This window comes from Lemur catta, chromosome 22 (genome assembly GCF_020740605.2).
Source record: "Lemur catta isolate mLemCat1 chromosome 22, mLemCat1.pri, whole genome shotgun sequence".
In the NCBI taxonomy this organism is placed as follows: domain Eukaryota; kingdom Metazoa; phylum Chordata; class Mammalia; order Primates; family Lemuridae; genus Lemur; species Lemur catta.
The window spans coordinates 12,811,919-12,819,725 of NC_059149.1; the positions used below are offsets into that span (position 1 = coordinate 12,811,919).

A 7,807-nucleotide genomic window follows, 5' to 3' on the forward strand; every position below is an offset into this window, starting at 1 on the left:
TCCTTAGTCAACATTGGTAATGTTAATTTTCCTAAAAAGTGTCATTTTTCCAGATTTAAAAAATCCAAGAAATATTTTATTATTTATGGCTATAGCATAATGTACTCTATACCACTTTCTTTCTAACCTTTTCCTCCAGTAGGGAAAGAAAAAGAAAAAATAGAAGAGAAAGATGATGACAGAAGAGGCAGAGGGAATTGAAAGAGCCCCAGGATAAGAGAATGGAATATAAAAAGTTTCTTTATTAAATATTCCTTTCTACACAACTCTCTTCCTAAAAGAGGAATTATCGCATGACAAAGGAGGGTGACAGCAGATAAACAAGGTAAAGGATGGGCTTTCAAAGGTCTAGGCAAGCCACTATTAATCATGTTTTCTCGGCTATTAAACAATGCTTAATACCAACTACATCCAGTTTTTGGTGTTAAGACAAGATACTCTATAGTTCTCTAAAATACAATGCTACAGAAATATAAACTGTTAGAATGACTTCATGTATTGCTAACATTCGACTTTTAACTAGCTCTCCTCTAGGAAACTTCCATTTTATAAATTATCTCCTTTTTTTTATTTCAGACTATTATGGGGGTACAAACGTTTTGGTCACATAAATTGCTTTTATGCCATTTGAATCAAAGTTATAAGTGTGCCTGCCACCTACATAGTGTGCACTATACCTGTCAGGTGTGAATTTACTCATCCCCTCCTCCCCCTCCCACCTGCTTGATTTCCGATGAATGTTATTTCCACATGTGCATATAAGTGTGGATCAATTAGTTCCAAATTAATAATTATGTTCTTTAAACTGTGTTGGGGAAGATGACCAGAAACTAAAAAAGTTATTGATGGCAGTTTCTGGCTGATCACAGGACTGTACAAGAAAAATAAAGTCTTATAAGATCGGTTGGTATTCCTTATTACTAATATAATACTAATTATAAGATCAGTTGGTATATTCCTTATTACTAATATAATATTAATACTAATTATAAGATCAGTGGGTACATTTATTAGTACTACTAAGGAATTATAATCATAAATATGGTCTTTTAGACTAATTTTTAAAGAAAACTTTGGCAAGTAATTATAACTTTGTCACTACTAGTGCCCTTCTTAAAAGAATCAGTACTAAGTCAGAAAAGATAAAACAATATCAAAAAACTGTAAAACCTTGCCAAGAACTTGTTCAAAAGAGAGAGAGATCTTGGCATGTCACCCATCTACCTATCTTCTGTTTATTAATCTCTCTTTCTGTATACCCTTCTACCTTCTATTTAATCTTCTGTCCTTGACCTTGGCAATTTGTGGTTGGTTCTAGGGTAATCATTGCTGGAGAAGTAATTTGATTTTTCCTTATCTATTTTTAACATCCTTTCTCGACTGTCTAAGTCACGTACACGACACTAGAGGCCACATCCCGCTGATACAAAAGAGTTTGTACTTCCTGAAAGGCATCATTTTAGGTTCCACAAATGTCCCTATCTTTTTTCCTGCTAATACAATCGCTCCTGTAGGTGGCAAATAGTATTTTGATCATTAACGACATGAACTGAGAACTGAAAGAGAAAATAAAAAAGGTGTATATAATTGAAGCCCAAGGTGTTAAACCCATGGAAGTATTCCACTGCTCGTTAAAACATCTACACAAGTGCACTTCTCTTGAGGAAAATAACCAAATCAAATGCTCATTCTTGGTGCTATCCTGAGGCCTCCATTTGCATAGCTAGAGGAGTATGGAGGAGGGGGAGGTTCATTGGTGGTTCTGGTCACACTTTGTGGATTAATCTTCATATCAGATGCCAAAAACTAGAGACATTACATTAAAAATGAACCTTAGGAATTTCACGAGTTTATTTTGGGGCACATGAGACAGGGAGGACCATCTCATGAATGTAAAACATGTAGATAAGCAGAGGTAACCGGAGCACCACGGCTGCAGTAGAGGTACAAATCTAATTTTCTCATAGCCTCCTTCCTCTCCTAACCCAATTTCTTAAGATAAAATGACTAAGATTATTCAGCAATGACCAAGAAAATCAGGTGAGCAACTGTCAATAATTGACTTAAACTGTGAGCCACAGAGTGATGTGAAACTTGGGAAATTAGTGTTTGTAGAACATGCAATTTATAAATCACCATCAACACCATCTTTACATTCATCCTGTGTTGAAGGTATGATTTTGATTACTTTCTCACTTTGCAAACGGAATTAAGAAACTGAGACTCAGAGATGTTAAATCACTGGCCCTTATAGTTAATGATGGGATTCAGGACATGCTACCCCAAAATATGGCATCTTGGCATTCCAGAAAACAAAGGAAGAAAGATGGCCACTCTCACCTCCTCTTCACCCTACTCCCCTGATGCAGGTCATCAAAATTTTCTTCCAGAGATGCCCACCCTATACCTGGAAGGCAGGAATGTCCTTATCTCTGAAGACACAGGGACACAGAGAAGAATTTGAACAAACAAGCCTAGCTAAGTTTCCCCCAATTTATTACCATTAGATCATACCCCTTTATCCAATCATACTTCTCCAAGACTATCCCCTTCATCATCAAACTTAGAATAAAACTACACAGGCTCACCCATTTTCTTTAGGTCTTCATTTCCTTATGAAAGATTCTCGTGTCATGTAAAACTGGTATGCTTTTCTCTTACTAATCTGGCTTTTGTTATAGGGGCCTCGGCCATAGACCAAGTGACCAGTAAGATTTCTTCTCCCCTATGCTACAAAGCACAAAGCCAGGACCCAAACTCTGATGGCCTATCTCCAAATCCCATGCTTTCCCACTGTCTTCAAGCAATTACCCATGTTGTAAGGAGGTATAATACACACATATGGAATAAAAAAAGAATTAAACAGAACCCATAAAGGGAATCCTGGGTGAGTCTCCTCACTCTGATGACAAAGTGCAGCTGGCGGGCCCAGATGGCATATTTCACTATTAGTAGCTGGCTCTGAAGCAACCCTGAGACAAGCCTGAAGATTCTCATAGACCTTATATAGTGGCATACCCATATGAAAAATACTGTAACATCTCTGTGTAAAACACATATTGATTCTATCTGCAAGCAATGCTTGGATTCCCATTCCACTTGTTTCTGATACACGCACCCCAGCGTGGGTAAAGATTCTTCCAGTTCCTTTGGTCCTGGCTCTTCTCCACCTCAAAAGGCACGTAAGACCTTGCAAATCTCTTCTCCACAGTCACCTCATGTGTTTTTTATAATCGTTATTAAAATGCTTGAAAGAACATTCACAGGTATCCCTCTGTGTTTGAAGAACTTCAGCAAGTGCTCTCTGAACTTGGGATTTCAACTTTTGGAGACTCCATACCCTTGTATTATAACCATCATTGTTCTTCCCTGATTTTTCCTGAAAGATGTAGAAACTGGTCCTCGAAAGATAATTTAAAAGGATGAAGAGGTTTTCTAGGTGACTCCTTCCCGCCTGTTGCAAATTACTTTTGGGAGGAGGATGTGAGATTCTTCTCCCCCTTATAATAAATCACAGCTATTGAATCATTGTTTGTAAACCATGATCTGGGCTGTCTGAGCACCTCATGCCAGGTTCGTTTGATTTTCTACATTACATGGTTTTTATGCTCCAAGAAAAGGTCCTGAGACAACTCCACTGTCAAAAATGTGTTTTCCCCTAAGTTGGAGGTCAACGGCATCTCCGTATCCCCATCTGGGAAGAAGAAATGAGATGCCAAGTGTGACACCCACTAATCATCTACCTTTCAGGGCTTGATTTGGTAATTTTCTCCCAGGATGAAGAAGCTGACAAAAATGCTTTCAAGATGGAAAGGGGGCTTGTAAACCTGCCTGACTTATTATTTTCTGCCTGAAAGCAATAAACATCTGTTTCCTTGATAAAGTAACCAGGTTCATATTTGAGGGAAACAAAGCTCTTTAGCCGGCCTCCAATTATTGATTCTTCTTGAGAACATTACCCCGAGGGCTCTGTGCAGTGAAATGCTGAACATTAGCCCAGCCCCCCCGGACTCCCCCATCCATCCTGTCAATAGCCCAAATTCCATGCTCAGAGACTTTTTAAAAATAGTATAAAACATTGGCCAATGCTCTTGAGCACAGAAAATAGGAAATAGCTGTTCACTTCGACTGAGATAGCAGATGAGGCCAAAGCTTAGGGAAGATCTTTCTCACATATCAATGAAACCCACTCCTGAGTGACTTCTGGCTAGAAGTCATTTCTTTGGGCCTAGATAAACAAAGAAGTCTGGAAAGAAATGGGACTTTTGTCTTTATTTTTTGTGTGTTTTGTCTGAGTCTCATTACCATACTTAGGATATTCACAGCCTCGGTTCTTGAAGAAGTAGTTTATTCTATTATCTGCCATCTTAAAATTATAAAAAAAAACCTGTTCTTTTATTCATTCTTTTTTTTTTCAGCAAAACTTTTTGAGTATCACTATGTGCCAGATACTTTTTTAGGTAATAAAAAAAAAAAAGTTAGGAAGCAACAGGCAATAATCCTTGCCTTCCTAAAAACTTATACTCCAGGCAATAGATATTAAGCATAATAAGTAAGAAGAGTGTATATTGTAAAAAAAAAAAAAAAAAAAAAAAAAAAAAACACCAAAACTGAGCAGAATAAGAGAAATCAGAGAAGCCACAGAGAGGCAGTAGGTGGGGAAATGCTCCAGTGTTAAATAGGGTGATCAGCATAGGACTCACTGAGAGGGTGACAAGTGAACAAAGTCTGGAAGGAGGTGAAAGAGCCATCCACACAGATAATCAAGGTAGAACATTCTAGGGACAAGGGAAAGCTAGTGCAAAGTCAAGAGCATGCCTAGGAAAGTTCAGGCAACAAGGAAGCCAATACACCTGCAGAGAAATGATTGCTCAGGAAAGTAGCAGCACATAAAAAGTCATAAGACTAGGGAAGGTAAGAAGGGAGTTGGGTTACATAGACCCTTTTGATGGTTGTAAGAACTCTGGCTTGTACTCTGAGTGAAATGAACAATCTTTTACAGGATACCAAGCCATGGAACCACGTGATCTTAGATTTTAAAAGGATCCTCCATCTGCTTTGTTGAAAGAGACTGGATATTGGGTAGCAAGTGTAGAATCAAAGAGTTGTTTTGGAGGCTACTGAAGTAAATTCAAGCAAGGAGCTCGGAAAAGGACGGTAGCAGTAGAAGTGTGGATTCTGGATATATTCTGAAGAGTCAGTAGGATTGCATATTAGCTTGCATGTGAGGTATACAAGAAAGAGCCAGGTCAAGGATCACTTCCAGATATTTGTCCTGAGCAACTGGAAGGATGGAAGTGCATCAACTGAGATGGAGAAAACTGTGGTTGAAATAAGGAAGAATATCACAAGCTCAGTTTTGAACATGTTATGTTTGACATGCCTATTAGATATCCCAGTGGAGATGTCACATAGGCAGCTTAATTTACGAGTCTGGCTTTCAGGCAAAAGATCTGAGCTGGAGGTAGAAGTTTAGCATGTGCATGGTGTTTAAAGCCATGCTGCTGGAGGGCATAATCAAAAGAGTAAATGTAGATAGAGAAGAGAACCAAAGATTGAGCCCTGGAACACACCAAAGAGGTCAGAGATAAGGGGAGTAGTTAGTGAGGTGGAAGAAAAACCAATAGAATGTGGTATTCTAATGACCAAGGTGAAGAAACTACATTAAGGGAGAAGGAATTAATAAATGTATCAAACGCTGATGAAAAGTCAGGTGGAGACTGGAACTAACCAATAGATTTAGCAACATGGATCTTATTAATGACCTTGATGAGAGCTGATTAAGGGGGAGTGGGCCTAAGAATGGGAAGAATAGAATAGGAAACAAAAAATATGGAAAATTTGGGCAATTTCTTTGCAAATAAGTACAAACATTGGGATGGAAGTTGGTGGAGGCAATGGAATCAAAGTAAGTTTTTTTGATTTTTTTTTTTTTTAGATAAAAAACTAATGTTGTTTGTATGCTATGCTGATGGAAACAATCCAGGATGGTGGGGAGGGGGGAATGATGAGGAACAGAGAAGAGTATGCATGAAGAAATGCCCTTGGGTGAGCAAGGGCAGGTGGGACCTGGTGCGCTGGGTGGAATGGTTTTAATGAGAGCACAAATGCTCCTTCGGTGGTTACTGGTGGGAAGACAGAGTGTGTGGGTGCAGACGCAGTTAAGTGGGTACACGTGACAGTGGAGTCTGTGGACTCCTTTTTTTCAGTGAGCTAAGCAGTAAGGTCATCAGGTGAAAATGATGAAGACACGGGAGGTATTTTGAAGGTGTGACAAAAAGAGAGGGTGGGCAATAGTTGTTTATGCTGTTGATACTTAAAGTGAGGTAATTGGGCCGGCAGCATTGGCATCACCTGGGAGGCTGTTGGAACTGCAAGAATCCCGGGCCTCACAACGACTGAATCAAAACCTGCCCTTAAACAGGAGCCCCAGGTGTTTTACATGCACATTAAAGTTTGAGAAGACCTCATCTCGGCCGTGTATCACAGCAGAAAGAGCAGAAAGAACATGAGCTTTCTGAAGCAAAAACATTGAACTCTAAACTTAGAACTATCACTTGATTTTCAAAAAAATTCTTAAACTCTATGTGAAAGTTCCCTCATCTTTACACTGGGGAGAAAAAATAATATTAGCACAGTGGAAATAAAGGTGGTGGTGGGAAAAACAACAGGTAATATTCACTGAGCACTGTGTCCAGTGGTTTCAATAAGTGGTTCTCAACCGTGGCTGCATTACCTGCGGAGCCTTAGACACTACCCACGCCCCACCCCAGCCTGTTACACCAATCTGGGGACACCGGCCCAGGCATTGGTAGTTCTCAAAAGCTCCCTTGGCGATGATAATGTGTTGCAAGGCTTGAGAACCACTGATTTAAGTGAATTCGATTTAATGAAGGAATTACCTACAGAGATTCAGAAAACAAAAAATGGAAAGTTGAAGCAAGCACTCAGGGACCAGCTGCAGAGGGAAGGCATTAACTTACCTGGGGCTGGAAGAACAGAGGAAGGAAAGATGTCCCTGCAGCAGTGAAGGGGCTGGGTTACTGCCAGAGAAGGAAGCAGAGGAGAGGGCAGGAAGGAAGTTCTCTTTCCTCTTTCTCCACCCACCTTCTGGTCACCTGACACTTCCTCCCATTGGCTGGCCCCAAACAGGAGCTGGCTGGCAAGGGAACCTGGGTAATGTAGTCCTGCATAGAGGTCTCCTCTCCTGGGAAGAGAGCTGGCCAGAGAAGGTGGGAGAATGAACAGCGGGGGGCTGGAGGGAGGGTTGCTGAGGGGTCAAATGGAGAATGCTAAGCACAGGCACTTAGGACGGCCAGGCTCTCTGCCAAGTGCTTTATGTGGATTAACATTTTAGTAAATGGCTTCATTCTTTTTCATTAAAACCCAGTACTTTTTTTTTTTTTAATAAGGATATGTTCCAGGTCAATTTGTTATTGGAGGCAGTTAAATATTTCTAAGTTTTCAGATGTACCATCACCATAAGCATGTTTCACCTTCTTCCTCCGTGGTGAGGCTGAGAGGCCAGGATTTGGCATACATATCTCTAGGCCAATGGGGCACATCTACTAGATTCTTGAGAATGGATTGGTTGTAGGAGAATAATCAGGGTGTACAAAAACTTGTGTTGGTCCTAATGACCCAGCTTTCTAATTTGTCTTAGGAAAACATGATACAGAAAGGCACAGTGGGCCCATGAGTTGTGGCTCCTGCTAGAATTCTATGACCCATTACATGAACGATATATGAAGAAGTCTCCAGGATCAATTATACTTATAAGTTCTTTTGTTCCCTGTTGTAAGCCATA

General features: G+C 40.0%; 1 long non-coding RNA gene across 2 annotated transcripts in view; it reads right to left on the bottom strand.

Moving 5' to 3' along the window:
- The window catches only part of LOC123626482, an 85,912-nt gene extending 78,836 nt beyond the window's left edge, over window positions 1-7,076 (bottom strand). For both annotated transcript variants that reach the window (XR_006730877.1, XR_006730878.1), the window contains exon 1: window positions 6,984-7,076. This is a non-coding gene — a long non-coding RNA (uncharacterized LOC123626482). The remainder of the gene's footprint in view (window positions 1-6,983) is intronic.
- Between the last annotated feature and the right edge of the window lie 731 nt (window positions 7,077-7,807).